The sequence below is a fragment of the Corvus hawaiiensis genome, chromosome 2, assembly GCF_020740725.1.
Source record: "Corvus hawaiiensis isolate bCorHaw1 chromosome 2, bCorHaw1.pri.cur, whole genome shotgun sequence".
NCBI classification, from domain to species: domain Eukaryota; kingdom Metazoa; phylum Chordata; class Aves; order Passeriformes; family Corvidae; genus Corvus; species Corvus hawaiiensis.
In genome coordinates, this window is record NC_063214.1 from 120,569,819 (window position 1) to 120,593,634 (window position 23,816).

At 46.2% G+C, this 23,816-nt stretch overlaps 1 protein-coding gene across 2 annotated transcripts in view; it reads left to right on the top strand.

Annotated features, from left to right (window-relative positions):
• The first annotated feature begins 302 nt into the window (after window positions 1-302).
• Window positions 303-23,816, top strand: part of KCNJ6 (potassium inwardly rectifying channel subfamily J member 6) — a 148,227-nt gene continuing 124,713 nt past the window's right edge. The window contains exon 1 of one of the 2 annotated variants that reach the window (XM_048291088.1): window positions 303-519. The gene's annotated coding sequence lies outside the window, so the exon portion shown is untranslated. The remainder of the gene's footprint in view (window positions 520-23,816) is intronic. The other variant, XM_048291090.1, reaches the window with a different exon arrangement.

A 23,816-nucleotide genomic window follows, 5' to 3' on the forward strand; every position in this document is an offset into this window, starting at 1 on the left:
CCCGCGGAAGGAGCGCGCCGCCCCCGCCGCCCCGCGCCGCCCGCAGAGGGCGCTGCCGCCACCCGCGCTGCGCTCCGCGCTCCGCTCCGCGCCCGCCGGGCCAGCGCAGCCCCCGGTGCAGCCCCCGCGCCCGCCCGCCCGCCCGCGGCCGCTCCGCGGGGCCGCGCCTCCCCCGCCCGCCTCGCTCGGACCCGCGCACAGCCGCGCACAGCCGCGCACAGCCCGCACGCCCCGCGCACAGCCGCGCACAGGCGCGGCCGCCCGCTCGCCCCCCGCTCCGGCGGAGCCCCGCGGCCGGCGGGTGCCGCTGCCCCCCGGGGGTGCGCGGCTGGCGGGGAGGTGGGCGAGCGGGCGTGGGGAATGGAGACGCCCGACAGCATCCGCGGGGCCGTGTGACAGCGAGCGGCGCTCAGACGCGCGCACGGAGCCCGAGCCCCGCAGCCGGCGCAGCGCCGGGCAGAGCCGCCCTGCCCCGTCCCGTCCCGCGGGGAGCCGGCATGGAGTGACAGCAGCGGCCAGGTAAGCGGGGCTGCCGTGCCCGAGGGGACGCTGCGCAGGTGATGGGTCGGGGCTCGCGGGTTTGGTGCCTGTGCCCTCACGGCTCGCTGCCGCCGCGTTTCTCCATCTCGCCCCTGCCCCAAAAAACGCCCTTCCTCGAGCCCCCCGGGCAGCCACGGCGGCGGTGCCGAGAGATTCGGGGCGCGTTACTTATGTAACCCGGGGGCGAGCAGCCGCGGCCGCTTCCCGCTGGGCAAGGGGCGAAGTGGCAGCGGCGAAAGCGCGGCCGAGGGGGACACGGTGGGGACGGGCAGGCGGCCCCGAGGTCCCCGTTTCCAGCTGCCGTCGCGGAAACCACCCGCGTGGGAGCCGCATCCCCACGCCCTCGGGCAAAGCGCCGCCGCCGCGACGGGGCCGGGGCTGCTCCGGCCTCCCCCGGCTCCGGGGCTCGGCACCGGGCACCGCGGGAGGGGACACCGGGGACGGCGTCCCGCCCGGCCGCCCCCTCCCCCAGCGGCGCTCCAGCGGCGGTGCCGGAGCTGGGAAGAACTTCAAAGCGGGGAGGAGGCAAGGAGCGGGGGGGCGATGCTGTTTTGGCTGCTCCCGTCTCACTTCTCCGCTGGGAGGGCAGCGCGGGGAGGATGCGCTGCGGGGAGCTGGGGTCGATGCGGGCAGCCGGGAAGAGGCTGAGGGGAGCCGGGGTAGCTCTGGAGGTAGCCAGGGCCGGGCGGAGAGGAGCCGGAGCCGGGATGAGGGGGCGGCGCGGCCCCGCCGGGCGGTCGGGGAGGGGACAGCCTCCCCCGGGGGACACGGGTGGCGGAGGGGACGGGGGTGTTCACGGAGGGGTGCCCGTCTCCTCTTGTTCGGAGGGAGAGTGAGCTCGGTATCACCATGGCGACCTGAGGGAGGAAAGAGCTAAATAAATAAATAAGTAGGAGATAACTCCCCCCCTCTTCTATTCCCCCCGGTCCTCGCCGTCCCTTCCAGGCCAGGTCCGGTGCCAGAGGTGGGGAGAAAGAGACCACAGACAAAACTTTCCTCTCGTGGTAAAAGCGGGCGGCGAAGGGCCGGGGGACCGCGGTGGGGAAGGGGCCGCAGTTTCGAGGAGCCAGGGACTCCCGAGTGGCCGTGGCCGGAGCATCTTCTCCGGGAAGCTGCCTCGGGGTTTGCTCCTCATGGCTGCTTGGGATGCTTAGGATGCATCCCTTTTTCCCCCCGCTCCTCGACCTCTCCGACAGCCCCGGGGCTCTCTGCCTTCGGCTGCCGGGCCGGTCCGGCCCCGCTTCAGCACCGCGGACAGCGGCGGGGCGGAGGGGGAGCGCGGGATGCGCGGGGAGAGCGCGGGGAGAGCGCGGCTCGGGGGCTTTGAATTGGGGATTCTGCGCTGGGAGGACCAGGGGGAGTCCCCACCGGTGTCCCCGCTGTTAAATTCCCCCCCAGCCGCTCCCCGCCGGGTGCCAGGAGCCGGAGGAAGACTCACCCAGGGCCACTAAACTTTCCTGAGCCAAAGGAATGCGGGAGCTGGGAGAAAAGACGTTAAAAAATTACATCTTTTCCACGAGCTCGCTCGAGGATGTTTTTTAGGACTGTTTTGCAGCGGTTCTCTGTAAGTTGTTACAGGTAACTGCATCCCCCAGCAGGACCGTTCACACGCACAGCTCCCGTGAGAGGAGCCCTGCAGAAATTGTGAGAAATGCGTAGCCTCGGCTGGTTTGCCAGCAGAAAACTCGTGGAGAAATAGCACTTGGAAGGAATTGCGCTCGTAGCTCAGGGAGCCATCCCACTGCTGAGGGGCACAGTCGTACAGGTGGAGTTTGTGCCGGTCAGCCGTGACCAGCTCACCGCAAAAACACCTCCTGATCGAGCCCTCTTCTCCTCAGACAGCTGGTGACCAGTTTAAATCAATACAAAAAGGGAAGGGAGAAAAAGTGTTCGGGTTAGTGATAATGCACCAACAGCCAGCATACATTTCCTGCTCTGATGGGTTGTGAATCACTGGCTCAGCGTGCCTATACCTATCTCATTCTAGCAGTTACATATGCACTTATCACTTCAGACTGGGAAAAAATTAGTCTAGGAAAGCAAGCAGCATAATTAATACTCTTCACTGGGGAAGACAGAGATGGTTTAGCCACTTTTGGGCTGTTCACTGTGTCAGGATGTTCATTTTTCATTAAGCAAACAGAATTTATTCGATCTTGCCTCAGTGCTAATAGGCAGTAAACTACAGGTACACAGAGAATTACTGGTTTGGAATCCAAATCCCCGGCCTCTCTGGGCCATCCTTTAACTATCAGAAATCTATCAAGTCACACCAGGACTGGTTTCCTGCTTTGCCTGGCTTCCTTCTTGCTTTTAAATTCTCTGTTTGAAATAATTGTGGAAGAGACAACCACATAGGTGAGTCCTAGTCAAGTATGGGAATTAATTGGGTTTTTTACTGATTCCTGGGATGCCCAGGGTGGGCATTCCTGGGTAAGGCTCTAGTGGAAGGTGTCCCTGGCAAGGGGTTGGCATGGGATGATTCTTAAGGTGCCTTTTAACCCAAAGCATCCTGTGATTCTGTGCAGGGACTCCAGGCAAATTCCTTGCTGAGAATAACAAATCCTTTCTCATGTAAATCCACATTTTGCCCTAACTCCACTTCTTGAGTGAACTAATGAGTTAAGCCTCTATGGAAACAGAGACCTGGATATTTTAATGCTGGGTCTCCCATTTCCAGGCCTGTCTCCCAGGGAATATGGGAATAAAGGCCTGAACTGTAAGTACAAGCTCAGGAACTCATTACTTTCCTATGGGAAAAGGAGGAGTAACAGAAGCCAACTCTTCAGGGCAGCTACCAAACCATTTGCAATACTCGAAGCTATTGATTTCCTTACGTAAGGCAGTGCTCCTGCAGCGTCACAACAATGCCATCAGATCACTACCAAACGATTTTGCCTCATAAGCAAGTAAGGAAAGAATTAATTATAGCAACACCGACCGAAAGCCCCACAACCACAGCCCCAATCAGCTCAGTAAAAGACACAATTGCTCGTGGAATTTCTGCCAGTGCATTTGCACCACGTTCAGTTCGAGCTTCCCAAGATACATTATTTCACTGCAGAAAAGACTTGTTTTTCACAAGCATGTGTTTGGAGCCTTGTTTTGTAGTCATTTTGTTGAAGCGTGGTACTTTGGAAGGAAAATAAGATCTCTCATTCAAACTGTGTAAGAGAAACAGAATTTCATTTGTATTTTCATAAAATACCCATCACAAGGGATATATTCAAATATTTCACCATAGGTTGAGGTATAAGCTTTATGTTCTTTCACCTCTCAGGAACTCTGGACACCATTGGTGTAGGATTACTGGGTTTGTCATGATCTTCTCATGATGTTTTTACATATACAGTTTTATTCAGGATTTGTTTAGATCCTTCTATAAAAGTAAGAAGTAAAATAATTCCTATTAACACTCTCCCAAATAAATGAAATTATGTCTGCAGCAGCAGTGCTTGATGCATTGTAAAGATCACATTCCTATTTTATAATTTCTTTGATTTTTATTGCTGTTAAAAGCTTTGCACCTCTGTTCAGTGCTTCCATCACCTGCTTGCTCCAGGATGTTACTTTTTAATTGGGACAAATAAGCAGGGGCAGTTTTTAAAAATATGTAAGGTTCAGGTTAATGTGTTACATTTGTGTGGATGTACAATTTTTACTGGTGGAGGCAGTTCGATACTAGAAAACAATATTCCCAATATATTAAGTATTAATATTTATATATTGATTGTGCAGAAAGAATGTGATGTTTCTTGACAAATCCCAAATTTCCCAAACAGCAAACCCAAGGGAAAAGTTTTAATCTCATTTCCACTTGACTTTCTGGAAGATTTTTTTTTTTTTTGTTTTGGCTTTTACTTGCTTGGCTTTTGGAGGTTTTCTCCACATGCTTTGCTAGAATGCTGCTGATGTTGAAAATACAATTTTTATGTTTTATTAATAGCTGGAATAGAAGTATTGAACAATTGGAGGTTATTGAATCCAGTTTTTCCACACAGCACTGCAATTTTTAATGATGCCCAAGGACACTGGCTGGTGGAAGCTGGAGCCTTCTGACAGAGCCTCCTGACTGTGTTGTGGAGTCTCTGCCAAAAGGACATCCCACACCAGCCCATCCCAGCCCCACACTCAGCAGGACATCAATGGCATCAGTCCTGTCCATGCAGGTTCTGGAGGAGGAAAAGCTCTGTGATCAAAATTCTGGTGGAGAGACTGGAATTTTCCTGTCCTTAGTATGGCAGGTGTGGATCCTGTCCATAAGGAGGCTCAGAGCACCTTCAACTCCTCATTTAACTCATCACCTCCTCCTCAATTAACTCCTCACCCATGATCTGCCTCACAGAACATCACCCAGGGCCACGGGAATTTGGCAGCTGAGGAAACACACCTTGCTGCCATTTGAAAAGCTCCTTCAAGTGGATTTTTGCAGTCTATTCACGAGCTCCTACACGTGGCCAGCAGAACATCCTGTCCTCAGACACAGGACAAAAAACAAAGGGGGGAGATTTTCAAGTTCTTCAAAAACAGGCAACTTCTACCCTCAGAGTCACACAGTGCCCAGTAAAATCGTAGAATTATAGAATCACAGAATGGTTTGGATTGGAAAGGACCTTAAATATCATCCTGTTCCAACCCCCTGCCATGGGTAGGGAACCTTCCACTAGAGCCCCATCCAGCCTGGCCTTGAACACCCCTTGAAAATCTTCATGAGTGCAAGGGCTCTCCACAGCCCTGACTGCAGAAGCCCCAGTTTATGCCAGAGGTTGCACAAGAAGCTTTAACATAAGTGCCAAGGGCTGCTCAGAGAAGTTTTTTTTCTGGAGTATTACTCAAGAGAGCTTTGAATTAAAAAATAGCCACAATGCAAAGGCCCATTCTGCTGCTATTTGCCAGTTACAACCTCAGGTTAGACATTAATGGTAGCTGGAAGTCTATATCCACAATACCCACCAATCTTCAGCTGGAAATTATTTACTTCCAAGAAGTATTTACTTTCTTGACTCGCTCTGGTAGGAAAATACCGGAGTGTATCCAAGGGCAGAGCCTGCCTCGCAGTCAGAAAACCCTTCACATTTGCACACACAGCTTGCAATTCACAGGAGTAAATTAGGATTCCACAGAGATTTAAGGAGTTTTTTAGAAGCATCTACACTAATAACTCTGTGTGTGAGTGCAGACAGTGAAGGCTCAAATATTTAAGCCAGGGAGCCTCTTATTAATCCTGACTGCCAGCGACCTACCTACCCTTTCTGGCCATGTCCACACTGAGGGAGCTCAGCTTCCGACTCTGACATCTCTGGGGACATCCAAGCCCTCAGGAAAACCTCTCAGCCACAGGAAGCCCCTGACTCATCCTAAAACTGAGGAACAGGTTGTCCAGAGATGCTGTGGCTGCCCCTGGATCCCTGGAAGTGTCCAGGGCCAGGCTGGACAGGGCTTGGAGCAGGCTGGATTAGTGGAAGGTGTCCCTGTCTCACCCTGGATGATCTTAAGATCCCTTCCAACCCAAATAATTCTGGGATTTTATGGGTTTGGGATGCTGGCACAAATGTAAATATGAACTTTGCCAGTTGGCTTTGAGGCCTGATCCTCATGTGCCCCATGGCTAAAGGAGGTTACAGACAGTTTGGGTGGGGAGAGGTGCTTCAACAAACCCTTGGATATGGTTCCACAACCCGTCACAGGCCCGCAGGAACAGCCTCAGTCTTGACTTAATTTCACTTCATAGCTTTTGACCTGTGTTGGGTCTTCAGATTCAACTGTGCCTTCAGGAAGAGAAGTCCCTGGTCTGATTGCTGCTGCCGCAGCAGTGATGGCATTTCAGAGGCAAATAAACACTGAAGATCATAGGTTTGTACAGCTGGTCTGGATTATCCCACATCCCTCTAATCTGTAGAGACTGTTGGAGGCTGACCTGAGGAAGCCACCATGCACAGGATTTTTTGTGACTCTCTGGAGCAGAACACTGGGGCTTGTTTCCTGATGAAAGCCAAGTGCTGGCATTTGTGCTGAATTCTCAGAAAAAAAAAAAAATACAAAAACAACCCCAAAACACTTCTGGACAAGAAAACAATGTGCAGATTGAAAGGGTGAAACGGGAGGCTGAGGGAACAAATGGCACGATGAGAGCCTGCACGAGAGCATCGTTAATTCAATGCTCTAATCAACTGTGTTCTGCAGTGCTTCATCACAACCATCCCTGCACCAGCCTCTCCAGCTCAGAACACTTTGCAGCATTGCAGGAAATCCTCTGCTTTTTGCTTGCCATTTAAAAAAATAACCTCATTGTGTCTTGTCAATACAGACAACTTTGTCAATGAAAACAGAGGAGAAATTATCGTGTAATTTAGTATTTATCATAATCAAGAGCAGGGGTTCATTAGAACAATGAGCAATTGTCAAATTATTTCTCAGAGTAGTTATTTGAAGAATGAGAAAAGGGGTTTTCCTACCTTCCTGCTTTTTCTCCCACCATCTCCTGCTGACACACGGAGTCTGCAGTTTCTATCAGCCTGCCAGATCAATTTCCCATTCCTGAAAAGAAGCGTTTATGTTAAATGATTGTAATTAAGAACCTCCTTACCGCTCAATAGCTGTCTGGACATGCAGAGTTAATTCCCCATTGATTTCCATGAGGCCAGATTTTCACAGAAAGATCTCCAAAAGGCACTGCCTGCTTCGGAAGTGCAGCTTCCCTGGGCTTCTTAGAGTATCATAGAATGGAATCACGGAATCACTAAGGTCGGAAAAGACCTCCAAAGTCATTGTGTCCAGGCTGTGACCCATCCCCACCTTGTCCCCAGCCCAGAGCACTGAGTGCCACCTCCAGCCCTTCCTGGGACACCTCCAGGGATGGGCACTCCAAACCTCCCTGGGCAGCTCTTTCCAAGGCCTGACCTCCCTTTCCATGGGGAAATTCCTCCTGGTGTCCACCCTGAGCCTCCCCTGGCACAGCCTGAGGCTGTTTCCCCTTGTTCTGTCCCTTGTTCCCTGGGAGAAGAGATCAAACCCACCCTGGCTGCCCCCTCCTGTCAGGGAGTTGTGCAGAGCAATGATGTCTCCCCTTAGAGCATCAATGAAAAGAGCTGAGCAACTCCAAGGGGAAACTCCAAAAAGTAATTTTATTCCATCAGAAATCTCAGGAGGCTTCTAGAGACACCACAGTTTGGTGCCTCAAGTTTCATGGCATGCCTGTCTAATAATTAAATCAGCATGGCCATCCACAGGTGCAGAAGGTGGGGGAGACGAGTCCCTGTCCTCAGAGCTCCCTCACAGAACTGAGCCCACTAAACTTCTTTGCACTGTCCTGCATCACTCTCTTCCTGCCTGGCTTATAAAAAGTACCAAGTTTATGTAGAAGTCAGGCTTATTTTTATCTCACATTGTCCCTGACACTCTGCAGCTGCAGCCTGAAGTGGCTCAGTGCCCCCTGGTCTCAGAGGTGGCCTTGGACTCTCAGAGCTGGAACCAACAGCAGGGGCAGGGAGAACACAGCTGGGCAAGGAAATGGAAGGATTCCTTTTTACCTAATTAAAACCAGGGGCTGTTTAATGATCTCAGGATTGTCATCAGCTGCAATAGGCTGCAGATCAGTGTCAGTGCAGAGAGGAAAGGAGGCTGGGCTGGAAGGGAATCTGTGCCAGCTTTGGTGTGTTCTCCTCAGTACTCTGCTGGCTTTGTCTGCTACAAGTGCAGGAGAGCAGAGCTAGTACGTGAGAAATAAATAAAGTGCCTCATTTAGTCCTTCACCGAATGGGAGCTGGGGGTTATCAAACCTTCACCCACCAGCACTCGTAGAGGGGAGGAGGGGGAAGGAGGCAGCTGGATGCCAGCCCATCAGGGCCACCCAGCATGGTGTGTCCACCAAGCCGGGCATGTTTCACCAAATCCAGCGTCTCTGCAGTCATCTCAAAATCCAGGGCTGGTGTGATTCACTGCACAAGGATGCCAATACTTCAGGTAGTTAATCATGTTCAATAAACTAGATACATGTTTATGTCAGCAGAGTGTCCCGGAGGGATGTGAACAATCCTTGGGAAGCTGCTGGATTCTATCTACGAGGCATAATTACATTGAGGCATAAAGTGCATCCCAAGCTTTCTGTGATTACAAACAAAGCAGTGTTAATCCACTTTCCCCAAATACACCAAAGTTACCACTAAAACCTGTAAGAGAAACAAGCAAACAGAACATTGTAGTGACCAAGAAAATATTCCAACCATACCTGCAATATCCTAGCGATGGTGACTGTAATTAAATGTTGGACATTTACAATGTGCTATTTTTTGTTGGTAAGGATTGATTTACTGTAGGTGTTCTCCACATATTCACCACCGTGAAACTTTTCCCTACAACAGCACGTAAAGGTTTAAAGGTGACCCCAAACTTCTGCTGCAGTTCCAAATCCTGGGTCTGGCTGAGTTCTTCGTTTCTAGCCAGAGGAAGGAAAGCTTCCTTCAAAATGTAAGGTTGAAATTTGGCAGGGGTGGGAAGGAGAAGGGCTCGAGAGAGAAAGGAAAACAACATACAAAAAAAAAAAAAAAAAAAAAAAGGGAATGGAATAGAAGTCCTAGAATTGGATCATAAAGACTCCCATATTTGGAACAGCCCATTCCACAGTTCTGGCATGGCTCCCTGGAATTTAGGTGACCTGAAACATCTGGATGTTGCTGATCACTATTTTCTACTCCTTGCAAGTGGCAAATTTGTGGTCTGAGCTACAGCAGTGAATTCACTGACCCAACACTACCAAAGCCTTTGCCTTCTGGATGTATAGAAAATAGTTTTCCTTGAATAACTATTTTTTATAAACTTCTCTCCAGAAAAAAAATAGGACCCTGTGTGTATAAACAGCAAATGCCTGCTATTGACACGCTGCCTTCCAGTGGTGTTTGCTTCAGGAAAGAGCTCTGCTCTTCCATTGAGCAAGACACAAGGATGGCAGATATGAAGCCAATTTACCTCCAGAAGTTCAACAGAAATATCATATAAAGTCAAAGAAAATAATAATAATAATAATAATAATAATAATAATAATAATAATAATAATAATGTTGTTTGCAAAGAGCAGAACTCGTGGTTTGTTTGCTGTTTTGTTTTTAATTCCAGCTGCTTTCAGAAGCCAGACTGGTGGGTTTGGGCACAACTCAAATATTAGAAGAGAATTAAGCAGGCAAATCAGGTAGGGCCTTAGAATTACACCAGAGGAAAGATTTATGATATTAACATGAGGGGAAATAATAATAACAAAAGAAAGTGGAGGAAGCCTTGCAGGAAATGCTCAGGGCTAGTAAAACCTACCAAGCTGCTACAGAAATAGAATCACAGAAAATATGAGACCTTCTAAATTCATTTTAGTCAAAGAGCATTAAAGTCTCTCTGTTCACTTCAAGGGGTTTCATATCAGACCTTAAATGTAAATTTATTTTAAATAGGCTGGTATGGAAGAGAGAGAGGTCTGACATGCAGCTTCCTTAGCACATCCCAGGATGACTTCATTCCTTCAGACTGGCATCAGAAATATTTGTATAATCCAGCCTAAACTTTGTTCCTATTTGTGCTTTGTCGGTGTCAATGTACAGCCAGCAGAGAGAGAGAAGGTGATCCAACAACACATTCTAGAAACCTCTACAAATTCTCCAAATCCTTTCCCAGTGGGATGATTTTAAATGGAGTTTCTCACATTTGGCCACAAAACAAGCACGTGGTGCTCCCATAGGAGTTCTGCAGCTCCCCAGGATGAAAGAGCACATTTTCAACAGAGGTGGATGTGCATCAACCCAAACATTTACCAGGAGCTGCAGCCTGAGCGTTTCTGCTTGATCTTTAATTAAGATCAGCCTGCCTTAGGTCCAAAGCATGGATTTGGGAGTAAATATGAAAACAGATTTCAAAGCAGCTTATTTTAAAATTAATGGCTGTTGGCACCTGCGTGGAACGTCAGTCAAGAGCGGTCGAGGTGAGCACAGCTGAAATGGTGCCATAAAAATATTAAGCCATCTGTTATGTTTTAAATATTATTTTTAGAAGTGCAGAATAAAGTCAGATTTATTCCTACTTCGCCTTAATGAAGTTTTCCAGAAATAAGTAGTGCACTAACAGACTCCTGACAATTTATGGCAGTAACCAGTCCATAAAAAGCCCATTAAAAGTGATGTTCAAGCCATCGAATGTGTAGGCAGGGCCACCCCATAAGTTTCAAGACAAAAACCAGCCCAGGAGCTGGGCTGTGCAGTTGGAAAAGGTGGGAGCAAACAGTGGTAACTGAAATGGCAAGAAATCTTCATTTTGTTCTTGAAAACAACGCCTCAGGCACCCTCCTTACGAGCAGAAGAGGGAGAAAAATCCGACTTCACTGTTTGCAAATTACACAGAGGAAGAACTTTAAATTTCCACAACAATTTCTGGTTTCAGGCAAATTTCTCATTTCAGTGAAATCTGAAGCTGAGTGAGGCTGGGCCCAAAGCACATATTCCACATTTTAGCACAGTCACAGTCTAAAAAGTGCATTTTTCTGAGTTGACCTCGGATTGAATTGACCATCATTAGTGAAGGTGCACCATCAGGAAAAACCACAAACCACTAACAAAACCCAAAACCAAACCAAAGCAAACCCTACATACACACACACACTCACACACAAAATGAAAAAGCCTAAACTTCAAACCTAACTCTCCAGTTCTAATTGTAATTATCAAAACCATACTCAATAAATTAGAATTAGCACTTCTGCTCAATCTCCCACACCAACATGGGAGGCAAAAAGGAGAGGACCAGTGTAGCTTGATGCAGCTGCATAAACATGAATTAATGATCAGCAGAGAGGTCAAAATTAGAACTGTTAGAACTAAAATTTTTTTTTAAAAAAAAAGTGTAAAAAGTTTCTCTCCCCAGATAGAAATGTTCATAAAATTAACTGGAAAATAAAATGCTTTACCTTTATATTGCCTGACTATTTCCTCTGTGCCAATAGTCAAGGACTTAATCTTGTACAAGGACCTAATCTTGTTTGTCCTCCCAACTTCCAGGGTTTTGGTGCATGTGGAAAGACTCTTGTCCAGTGTATGTGGAGTTATTGCTCTAATTTAACACCTGTCATGAATCTTAAATGAACTCGGAACAAAACCTAACGAAAAATACAGAATATAAAAATTATTACATAATTCCACAGAATCATAGAAAAAACAGATTAGAAGGGAGCTCTGGAGGTCCTTCACAGGTGCCAGGCAGAGGGAATAATCCCATTCCTCAGCCATTTGTTCCCAAAGCATCCCAGTGTACGTTCAGCCTTCGTTGCTGGAGGTTGCACAGCTGATCCATGTGGAAGTGGATATTTGTGGAACTCCCAGATTTTATCCCAGTTACCAGCCTGTACTGATGCATGGGCTGCTCTTTTCCAGGTGCAGGACTTTGTTTTTTTTCCCTTGTTCAACTTCATGAGTCTCAACAGCCCATTGTTCTGGCTTTCCTGAAGAATCCCTGTGCATCCACTGCTCCTTCCAGTTTGGAGTCAGCTGGAGGCTGAGATTCCTTTGGTGCCCCAAAAGGAATCAGCCCCCAAGGGGTACCAGGAGCTGTGAGATTTGAATCTGCAGACCTTTCAGAAGTCAAGCCCATTTCCCACCCCTCCTTATGGTCCCTCCATCCCCTCCATTTGTCCTTTTTTTGGCCAGCAAAACTCTGGGATGGTGTTGAAAGTCTTACTAAAAACTTGCTACTCTCCCCTCATCCACAGATCCAGACATTTTGTGGTAAAAAACTATCAAATTTGCCAGCCATGGATAAATGTATTGCTTGGAGAGGTTATGGACTCCCCATCCCTGGCAGTGCCCAAGGCCAGGATGGACACTGGGGCTTGGAGCAGCCTGGGACAGTGGGAGGTGTCCCTGCCCATGGCAAGGGTGGCACTGGATGGGCTTTAAGGTCCCTTTCAACCCAAACCCTTCCATTATTCTAAATTCTACAATTCTAAATCCAAGCTGGCTGTTCCTGACCATATTCTTGTGTTTCATCTTTCTGGAAATGGCTTTTCTGAGAGTATATTCATTCATTTTCCCAAGGAGTGAAGGAAGGTTAATCAGCCTGTTGTTCCCTAAATGTGCCTTCTTATTTTCCTTAAAAGGACAATAAATCATTTCCCTGTGTACAGTCACCGGGGAATTTCTTATGTAGTTTGACTTTAAATGCTTTCATGTTCATTATTCTAATTTTTAGATTTCATAATTCCTTCCACTTGAAACATCCTTGTCTCTTGCTGCTAACTTGGCTGATTCTCAGGGTGTAACTTGACTTTCTGTGTGAGCAGTCCATCACTGGATGATTTCTTGGCAATCTTGTTCAGATCTGTGTCACATTTCTAGAAGGTTTATGTTTCATTCCTAAAGCCTTCTCATGCAGAAAGTAGGGGCACAGCATCCCAGCCCAGGAATGGGTTTGGAATTTTCCTTTATGAGGTGTTACCTTCATAAAATTCCTGCCTTTACTAAACATTTTAATTCTATCCTTTCCATGTGCACATGCACTGGAATAAGAATAATTTGAGAAACTTTTAAGACATTTGCAACAAAACAAAGGTCAATAAAAGAGTTTAATCGTTCACTTGGCTAATATTTGTTGTGTGAGCAGCTCTGCCCTGCCAGAGCCCACAGAGCTGTCTGGATATACAGAACTCTTCAGGAATTTTGCTTTAGTTACTTCTGAGTCCTCCTTGTTTGCTTGTGATATTTCCAAGTGGATATTTTTGATCCTGGCCAAACATAAAAGGTGGTGGCTGCTTTTGAAGTGACTGAGAGTTTCCCAACTCATTTCAGTGGGAATAAATTGAAACCCTTAATTACATTTTGTCATCTCTATCAATCTTTGTGGAAGAACTTTAGCACAGTGATATTTTCCTCACAGGCATATCCTTGTGGAATAATAATTGAAAATGTGAATTAACTGCATTAAGTATCATATAATCAGGGTGGGGTTTTTTTTTCCTAAGACAGTCACATTTTTGATTGACTTACACTGCTGCAGCAGTGACTTGAATTAAACATTTTGCCATTAAAAGCAGAGCAAGAGGATTACAAGGAATTCTGAAACAGATAAACCCTTGCTCCACTCTGCTTTTGCACAGATTGTTTTCCCCAGTTTCTCTCTCAGCTTCGTGACTACAAAGATCTCTGGACTATACCCAAAGCCATCAGAGCTGTTTCAGGTGCTGAAATGAACTAAATACTCATCATTTACTCCCTCTCAAGTGGCTGATCTTTGCCTCACCTTCTTTCACCTCTGCTCCTTCTCCTGCTCCTTATATTTGTAGGGGGAAAAAAAGGAAAAAGCCTCTTTTTTTCTTTCATTTTCTCAAGGTTGCTGAACAAAGCCTTTTATCCCCACTGGGCCTCTGAAAATGTGCCATGGTTACCCTCCACTCTTGGATGGATTTCCCACATCCCTCCTGAAGGTGTTCATCCCTTTTCCTCAATATATATCAATGACAAAGCTCAAGTTTTTAAGGTACATTGACAAGAGAATGAATTATCCTGTTTTGAGGAGCAGGAAAATTTTAATTTGCCCAGATTAGAAAGGAGTAAATTCCATTTTTTAAGCACAAATCCTCACCTGTCTTGAAGATTGTTGTTTCCCCACTGGATATATATTCTGTCTCCTACTGGAATGACAAATTTTGTTCTCAAAATATGAGGCTGAGGGACTAAGAAGTGCTGAAAAACCCTTCAGACCACGAACCAGAGGCAGGCAGAGAATGCCATTTTCTAAACAAAGAAGTGATTAACCCTTATTAACCTGTGCCCCTTCTCCAGGCAAGGGGCCAAGATGAAAGAACAGAGTCCTTACTAAAAAAAAAAAACCACAAGGAGAGTTTATTTTAGGGAACAAACCTGTGGCATCAGGACAGGGACCTGGAGGGCGACGCTGCAAGGCTCTGTTTTAGCCTCCCTCAGATCCATCAAAGTCTCGGAGTGTTCAGTGGACACACACTCAGTGCAAAATCAAATAATGGTTCTCTCCTAATTTCCAGCATTCTGAACTCTTCAGTAGCATCTAAAGGAGAAGCTTTTCTCCTGCCTCTAGCAACTCCCACAGAAAGAGGAACATTTGGAGCTTAGCACGGTTCCAGGAGATGCAGCACAGCTCTACTGTAGTGACAGGGCCAGGAAAAGAAGATCCGATGGAAAGAGATGCAAGAAGAATTCCATGGCCAACTCTTGTAAATAGTCACCTATTTGCACCAAACAAGGATCTCATGCTAAGTACACAATTATCCATGTTTTCATCAGGTCACTGGATTAAATCCTTGGGCTGCAGCAGCTCGTTGCACACACACACAGATGGACATTTTGCCTGGCACATTTATCCTCTAATCTGAATAATTCCCATTAAAGAACTTCCTTCTTTTAGCTGTCACAAACTGAGGCTGTTCACCTTTCTCATGGAATTCAGTGCTCCATCCCACTGTCACTCTCCTCATCGAGCAGTTCCTGTCTCTCCATGCTGCTGCAGCATTACATAACCACCCCTGTGCAAAAGCTGGAGGAAAACCCAGCTCAAGAGCCCAGCACAGCACAGCCACGTCCAGGTGCCTCCTTGGAGAAAGGCACAAACTCGAAGTTGACCAATTCCCACTGGAATTGCAGTGGTGGGATGGAGAGAGGAGAGAATGATGTGCAACCAGCCGAGTCCAAGCGAATACAGCACCTTTGGAAACCTGTTCACATTCCAGGGAAGAATTTCTGTCTTTCCTTCAGTAAGGGTGTGAATTTCTCCCAACGTGTCTGAACCGAGATTAATAGAAAACATTAAATGAGTAGCAATGCTTATTATTTATTAAAATCCCACTATTTAACATGCACATAAGGCCTTCAGCTCCGTTCTGGGCATACAGAGCATGGAACAAATGCAGTGCAAGGACTTAATTTATTCCCAAAACTTCAGTGTGGTGCTGTTGCCTGGAGAATTATTCCTACCAAGAGCCAGGACTTCTCCAGACACAGGAATACCCTCACAGTAGCACTGCTGTGCAACTCTGAGAGCCTAAGTCAGCAATTCTCTACAACAAAGTGTCCCAGGTTTAATTCACCACAGGATTCAGTGTCTTCCTTAAAACAAAGCACCAGAATTCATTTAGGATAACTGCTTGGTAAGGCACTGGCCCAGCAGCTCTCAAGAGCTACAAAATACAAGATACAGGCTGGAGTTTTAAATATAACATGTTGTATTTAAGTTAGATTTAAGAGCATCACAATGTCCATAAGCAAGAGCATGAACATTTTAACACAGGACTGCCGCCAGCATGGCAAGGTGGTGAAGTGCCGTGGCCTTCCAAAAGCATCCCCAACGGGACGGAGCCACTTTGGGGCCAAGCAAAGGTGGAGCCACACACCTGAGATGGTGCAGCCACTCACTCACACATCCACAGTGCAGTGATCAGTGGAAAAGAGGCGAGAAGGAGCGCCTGTATGGGGTTCCAGCAAGCAGGATTTATTCCACACATTGAGGGTCCAGCAACAAAAGGCAAAAGGGAGGACAAGGGTACAACTTTTATATGGGGCTGGGAGAAACCAGAGCCAATGGACTGAGGGCCAGGAGGCGGGGTAAGGGCAGGTTGAAGGTACAACAACCAGAAGGGAAAAGAGAGGGGAGGGCAGGAGAGCAGAAACCAATGGGAGAATCAGGAGTGGGGAACTTTCTAGATGGGGACCAAATAAAGTATAAAGGGGCAGAGGCCAACGGGCCAATCCAAAACACAGGAACAGCAGAAATTAATATATTAAGATGTGGGAAGGCTCCTTGTGCAAAGGGGGTGGTTCAAGACTTATGGATGGTCCCACTTGCAGACCTGTTTTGTCCCCACTGGTCCTGACCAGTTCAGTCTCACGCACTGCAACACAGGACATCTCAAAGACCAAGCAATAGATCATGGAATCATGGAATGGTTTGGGTTGGAAGGACCTTAAAACTCATCCAGTGCCACCCCTGCCATGGGCAGGGACACCTCCCACTGTCCCAGGCTGCTCCAAGCCCCAATGTCCAGCCTGGCCTTGGGCACTGCCAGGGATCCAGGGGCAGCCCCAGCTGCTCTGGGCACCCTGTGCCAGGGCCTGCCCACCCTCGCAGGGAACAATTCCTTCCTAATATCTAATCTGAACCTACTCAGTTCGAAGCCATTTCCCTTTGTCCTGTCACTTCAGGCCCTGGTGAAAAGTAACTCTCCATCTTTCTTGCAGTCTCCCTTTATCAGTATTATCATCTTTAGATGATTGCAAAACTTTTGCCACAGAAGCAATGTCAGCATAGAGAAAGAGGAGGAATGAAGTTGGGCATCTTCATCTTTGGGACACTTTGAAGTGGCACTTGGGGACATGGGTTAGTGGTGGCTTTGGCAGTGGTGGGGAATGGTGGTGCTGGATGATCTTGAGCATCTTTTCTAACTCAAATGATTCTGAGTTTCCAGGTGTGTGCAAACACCACTGACTTTGGCAAGGGCCTAAAATCAGAGCCAAGCTTCTTGAGGTTCTAAAAGGGATGAAGTCAGTGAGTGAATCAATCCATTGAACAAATCTGAGCATTCCCCTTTATTTCCTGTATTTTTGCATCAGCACAGACAACATATGAGATGATTGGGATAACAAGTTCCTGGTGCAATTCCTGTGCACAGAAGGTTTGTCCAGTGCTTTTCCAGTCATATTTTGCACAGGGAAGGACTTGATACAAATGCCAGGTAGGAGAGAAGAGGAACAAGGTGCTAATACACTGGGGATTGAAAGAAGATCCCTGATCTAAAAGGATCAGAACATCTAATCTCTTGTGGGCAATTAGAAGAATCACACAAATTCCAGGAGCTGTCAGTCATCAGGATTTGGGGGAACTCTGTAGAAAACTGCAGCAGTTAGGGAAAGCTGTCCCCCAGAGAAAGGGCACACACACACACACGCACACACAGAGGAATCCGGATCAAGTATAAAAAACCAAGAGGTTAACTGAGCTAAGTGGAGAATTTCACACCGGCCTCACAAGAACAAAGCACACACAGACTGTGCCGTGACATTAAAGATAATTTCTGAAGGAAATACGGGTTAACACTGGAAAGCAAGAAACACAAAGAGAAGTTCAGCTTGGAAGAGGCAGCAGTAATAGAAAGAAATTAATCTGGGAGTAAATCAGTAGTAAGAGGAAGTGTTGGGAGAGTTTTGTCACACTTTCAACAGGAAGGAAAGCTACAGATGATATTTAGTAGGATAAAGAGTATTTTTTGTGGGTTTTTGCACAGGAAAGGCCTGTGGTGAGCAAGGGACTACTCAACCCAAGAGGGAAGATCCTTCCCTAGAACTGGATAAGACATAACATAAAGCTTGATGTTCTCAAATCAATTAAACCTGAAGAATAGCCTAAGGACAGTCTGAGACAACATGAAATCTACCTCAGAATTCATGGAGAATGAGGGAAATTCCAGCAGGCTGGAAAGAGCAGATGTGGTGCCTGTCTTAAACATGAAGGATGTTTGGCAGAAAAAGGAAGAAACACTGGTGAATTATGGACCACTCACCTTAAATTAAGCTCTTTAAAAAATAAAAACTGCTTTAGGCAAGAGGAAATATAAGCCAAAATGGCTTTATCAACAGCCCATTGCATCAAACCTGCCTCATTTCATTCCACAGTAGATCAACACAGGCTAAGAAAGAAGCTGAACAGGGTCATATATTTTGATTTTATTAAGACATTGCACCATCTGCCACAGTGTTCTAATCGGGAAGCAGGGAAAGCTGATCTAGGAGAAATTACCTTCTCATGGCCCCAAAATTAATTGTAAAATGTGCTGAGGAAGAGTTACCAGAGGTGCATTGACAGCACAGAAGGATGTGTCCAGATGGGTCTGTGGAGTGCCCAATTCTGTCTTGGATAAAATAATGTTTTTAGTATTTTAGAGGGTAAGTTTAGCATCCAAAATGATCTCAAGAAGGTGAAGAAAAGGTCTGAAAAACCAGGTTCAACTCCAATAGCAACACAGACTATTGCCCTAAAACAGGAATAATTGGCTAGAAAAACAAAGAGTAACAAAACCCAAGAATAATCCGCTACAATAATAAAGGACAGGAAAAATTAGAGAACAAAATTCCCAAACACGCTCTAGATCTCACATATTCTGCCCTGAAATATGTGGATCAGGCCCAGGAGAAGCAGAGCATCCCACTCCTGAGAACAAGGATCCAAAGCCTTTCTTTGTGCCTGATGACTCTTTGCCACCACAGAGCCTCTACTTTAAATGCTTCCAAAGTTGTGTGACGTTGCTCTGAGCCAAATGTTTCTTTAAGGTGTTCAGCACTTCAGGAATGCAGGCAGGACAGATGTTTTACCAAGCTGCTTGTGGGTTCCAACAGCCTGGTTGTGTCTGCCAGGAGCAGATCCTGAAGGAGACTGAAGGGTGTTTGGCTGCCTCGCTGAGACATTTGGAGGAGGAGGAGGAGATGAGGGGAGGCCTTTCCCAAGAAAAGCTCCAGAGCTCTGACTGAGTCACCCCGGGCTCAGGACCCCATGAGCAGTTAGGACTGAGCCTAAATGCCAATCCTACAGTGCCTTTGTCTTGAGGCACTTGGAGCTCGTGGGCTGGGGAAAGCAGCAGAGCACAAAAGCGTGTGCGGCACTCCGAAACCCTTTCAGGGCTTTCCAGCCGAGTGCTTTGAAGCAGCAGAATGTTCCTCTCTTGTTTTTGGGCAGAAATCACAAAAAGCAGATGTTCCACTCTGCTCATTTTTGTCACTGGCACCCGGCCCCCTGGCAGGATTCAAACAACTGTTGGCATCCTTGGAGCAGCTGGGCAGCAGAGCTGCTTCCTTCGCTCACACAATGCCAGTCTGAACAACCTTTGAGCCTAAAACCTTGTTCCTTTATAATCTGTATTTTGGCAGGCTTCTCTCTTTTGGCACTCCCCCTGCTCAAATGTGGTATTCCCCAATCCTTACAGAGTCGGGGATGTGTCTTTATTGCACCGTAAATGCTGATGAAAAATAGACATAAAATCCACGACACTCTTTAACTTTCACTGCAGAAAGGACACTTTCAGAGTTGTCTTTGCAGTTTAACTTCTCAGGATCTTTTTGAATTCAAGCTTCATCAATAAAGGAGGAAAAAGACCTCGGTGTGATGCGTTTTACCTGGATGTCTAACATAATAGACAACTTTACATAAACGGCTGAATAATTCTGACATTAGACATAGGATTTAAAAGTGAAAGTGGCAGTCATTGGCAAGAAATCATTTGAAGAATGAGTGCTATTAGATGCAGCATTGATAGGTGGAAGGAGAAAAATGATGCCTTACAGATCACAGTTCTTTTGCTGGGAGCTAAATGTGATGTCTTCTGTGGCAAAAAATTAAAATAAAAACCCCCAAACAAATATAAAAATGATCTACCTGTTGGTCAAGTGCACAATATTAGGAATGTCACCGATAGAACATAAAGAAGTGGGAAGAATATACACCTGGTTAGGCATCAGACATAATTTTTCCTGTGTTTTAGTTAATTGTTATAAAGAAAGAAAAAAAAATTAGCCCAAAAATAAACAAACTGCAACTTCTCACTTCTGCAGGCTTCACTGTGAGTTGTGAGATCACACAATAAAATACTAGACAGGGCTATAGAATGTAAATCCTCTGGGTGGGAGTTCCTGCAGAAAAATTGGAGATGTACTCAGCAACTCGAGAAGAGAGTCATGATTCAAAGGAGAAAGGGAAAAGCTACAAGAAACAGTGTGTCAATATAGTGCAGTGGTCCAAAATTGCCATGAATTCCCGATATCTTCATAAAAATCAGCCATTTAAGTCCTGCCAGCAGTCAAAAACTCAGGCAGGCAGGGTGAGTTGGGCTGGACTGCTCCCTTTGCAGCCAGCCAGTGAAGAGGAAATAAATACTTCCTGCCTCCAATCCTGTTTGCAATGGGATCAAAATGATCTCTGGAAGCAACAGGAATGATCTAAGAAAGAAAAAAAGGAGGTGAAATGAATTCCACAATTGCCACCTAAGATTACTTTAGCTTTCTGCAGCCTGGGGGAATATCTTATCCATGGGAAACGTGGTCACACGGAAAATTCCACTGGAAGTTTGATGTGGTGCATCCTCTCGAAAAGAAAGGGATGTGTTACTAAAGGGACAGGGCAAGTTCCTGTGGGAAAGAAGGAATTTGTGGCTTTTAGCCTTTTTTCCATACTCTGGATCTTGCCAGCAGAGACAACCTTCAGTGTTTGGGAGGAGCAGGTATTTTAAAACTCCAGCAGTTTGGGGGAATACATTGGATGCAGCCACATGAATCATGTGTGAAATATCTGCTTATGTTACTCCAAAGGTTTCCAGGCAGAATTGTGCTTTATGGAATGAGCTTGAAGTGAAATGGTCCTGATGTGAGGATATGCTCAAACTCCTTTTCATATTTCACTGGACATGTGTAGGACAGAGAATAACTACCCAAAACATAGATATCAAAAGTGAATATTCTCTTCATAAATATAGAAAAGCTACACTAAAAACTCCACTAGAATTATCATATATCTGTTTATGCTGTTTATATCTCTTTGGGAATCATATACAGACCTCTGCACGAGATATTTTTAGATTACTGCATGATTTCACGTGACTTGCATCTAAATTTAATCCAAAATTAAAATGAGTAACTACATTTATTTCAAACCCCAAGAAGCTGGAGACTCTTCCAATAGATGATTCAATACCAAACCAAAGAATCAGAGAATTGTTTGGGTTCAAAGAGACCTTAAAGACCATTTAGTTCCAGCCCCCTGCCATGGGCAGGGAACTTTCCATTAGATCAGGTTGCTCAGAGCTTCATTGAGCCTGAAACTTGAAATTCAGGAAGTTCAAATGTAAAAAAATATATATTTACTTAACAAAATAGGTGATTAATTAGTTGAAAAAACAAGAGTAGGCACAGAAGGACAGTGCTCTCTAATGAAGTGAGAGATGCCATTGCATGAAGCATTCCACAGTTACACATTTTAGAACACTCTCATTAAAAGAAGATGATTCAAAGGAAATTTAAACAGTTTTTGAACTCCTTCTCCCTTCTGTGTTGAGTGGATCTACAGGAGATCCATAGATCTCTTGGATATATGGAAGATCTATAGAAAGATGTTCAGCTGCTGGCAGGGAGGACCAATGTCTCAAGAACATCTGATGGCACAAATTCCTTGTTCCCTGTGAACCTGTGCAGACAAAGCCTTGGCATTAGGAGCAGCCACTGATTTATTCCCAGGTCTGTTTAGGCTTCAGCTAAATTCCACTTTTGAGGAGCAAAGCCTGAAAATCTAGGGAAGAACATGACTCACAGATAGGTTCTTCTGTTGTTTCCAAGAGTAGGGGTCTGGTGATATCATCTCACACCTGCAGATGCCGCCACATAACCCCAGGCGAGGAGCTTGCCTTTGGAAAAATCCGCTTTTTCCAGCTGATGTCCCAGTCTTTTCATGAGAACTCCAGAAATGACCAGTCCATGTCACACGTGCCTGCTGGACCCACCGGTTATTATGTAAACATCACTAAATGTTTGTGCTGGTATTCCCAGAATCACAGAATCCCAGAATGGCTGGGGTTGGAGGGAACCTTAAATCCCATCCATTCCCACCTTCTGCCATGGGACAGGGACACCTCCCACTGTCCCAGGCTGCTCCAAGCCCCAATGTCCAGCCCGGCCTTGGGCACTGCCAGGGATCCAGGGGCAGCCCCAGCTGCTCTGGGCACCCTGTGCCAGGGCCTGCCCACCCTGCCAGGGAACAATTCCTGCCCAATCTCCCATCCAGCCCTGCCCTCTGGCACTGGGAAGCCATTCCCCCTTGTCCTGTCCCTCCAGCCCTTATATAAATCCCTCCTCATCGTTCTTGTAAATTCACCTCTTTTTCTCTCCTTACACACACCTTCCTCCACTGCATCAGCTGTGTCTACAGCACTATTGAAACTGTGATTAATTACAGAACTGAAATTAAATTTTCAGATAATTCCACATAGACAGAGACTTTCACAACACACCAGCTTAATCTTGGTCTAAACCAGAGGCTTAAAAGAAGATCATGTGTCACCTCTTCCGAACTATTTGATCTATCAGTCCATTCCCAGGTGCCCTTTGTACCAATCTCCCTTCCCCTCGTGTCATGGTTTAACCCCAGCTGACAAATAAATACCACATGGTTGCTTTCTCACTCCCTCTCACCCCACCAGTGGGCAGGAGGATTGGCAAGAACAAGTAAACCTTGTGGGGTAAGGACAGTTTAATAATAATAATAATAATAATAATAATAATAATAAACAACCACTGATACTACTGATAATAATAATCATAGCAATGAAAAGGAGAGAGAGTGACAGAAGCCAGGAGACACAAGTGATGCCCAATACAATTTTCACCACCCACTGACCAATTCCCAGCCTGTTCCTGAGCAGCCACTCCCAGTCAGCTCTCCCACTTTTATCCTGGGAATGATGTCCTCTGGTGTGGAATATCCCTTTGGCCAGTCCAGGTCAGTGTCCTGACTGTGCTTCCTCCCAGTTTTGTGTGCATCTCCTCGCTTTCAGAGCATGAGACACTGAAAAGTCCTGGATTTAGGGTAAGCACTGCTCAAAACACTAAACTTCAGTGTGTTTTTTCACGCTAAATCCAAACCAGCTCCTAGGAAAAAAATTAACCCTCTCCCAACCAAAACCAGGACACCTTCCAGAGTTTCCTGTCCAGCTGGATCACCTCCAGGGTGTCTGCATCCAAACTTTTTCAAGCCACAGCACATTCAGTTATTAGTAAGTACAGAGAAATGCCAGCTCATAACAAGCCAAGATGAAACATTTAAATATCCACTACTTTTTTTTCCGTTCTGAAACTGATGACAGCTTCCCAGTTCCATTATTTATGCAGTTCCATACCTCTGCTTCAACACTGCAAATCTACAAGCAGCTGTTTTGAACTGGTTTTCTCTGTTAAAGGTTATGTAGTCAAAAGTCTGTGGAGGACTTTGACTCCCAATAGCAAATTTCCCTGCCTGGTTTTCACTGTGAATCACTCTTATGTTCTCCACTGCTTCTGTCAGCACAACATCACTTGTAAGTACATTGGAGGTCCCCACTCGAGTAAAACACACAGAATGCATCAAAAGTGGTACTTTGCTGTCTGGAGAGAAGAGTTTTGCTCCAATTCTTTCTCCATTTATTGTCTTTTCTACTCTTTTGCCACGAAGGAGTCAATAAGTAGAGCAGAAAGGAGTTCATTAAAGTCACTGCTGAG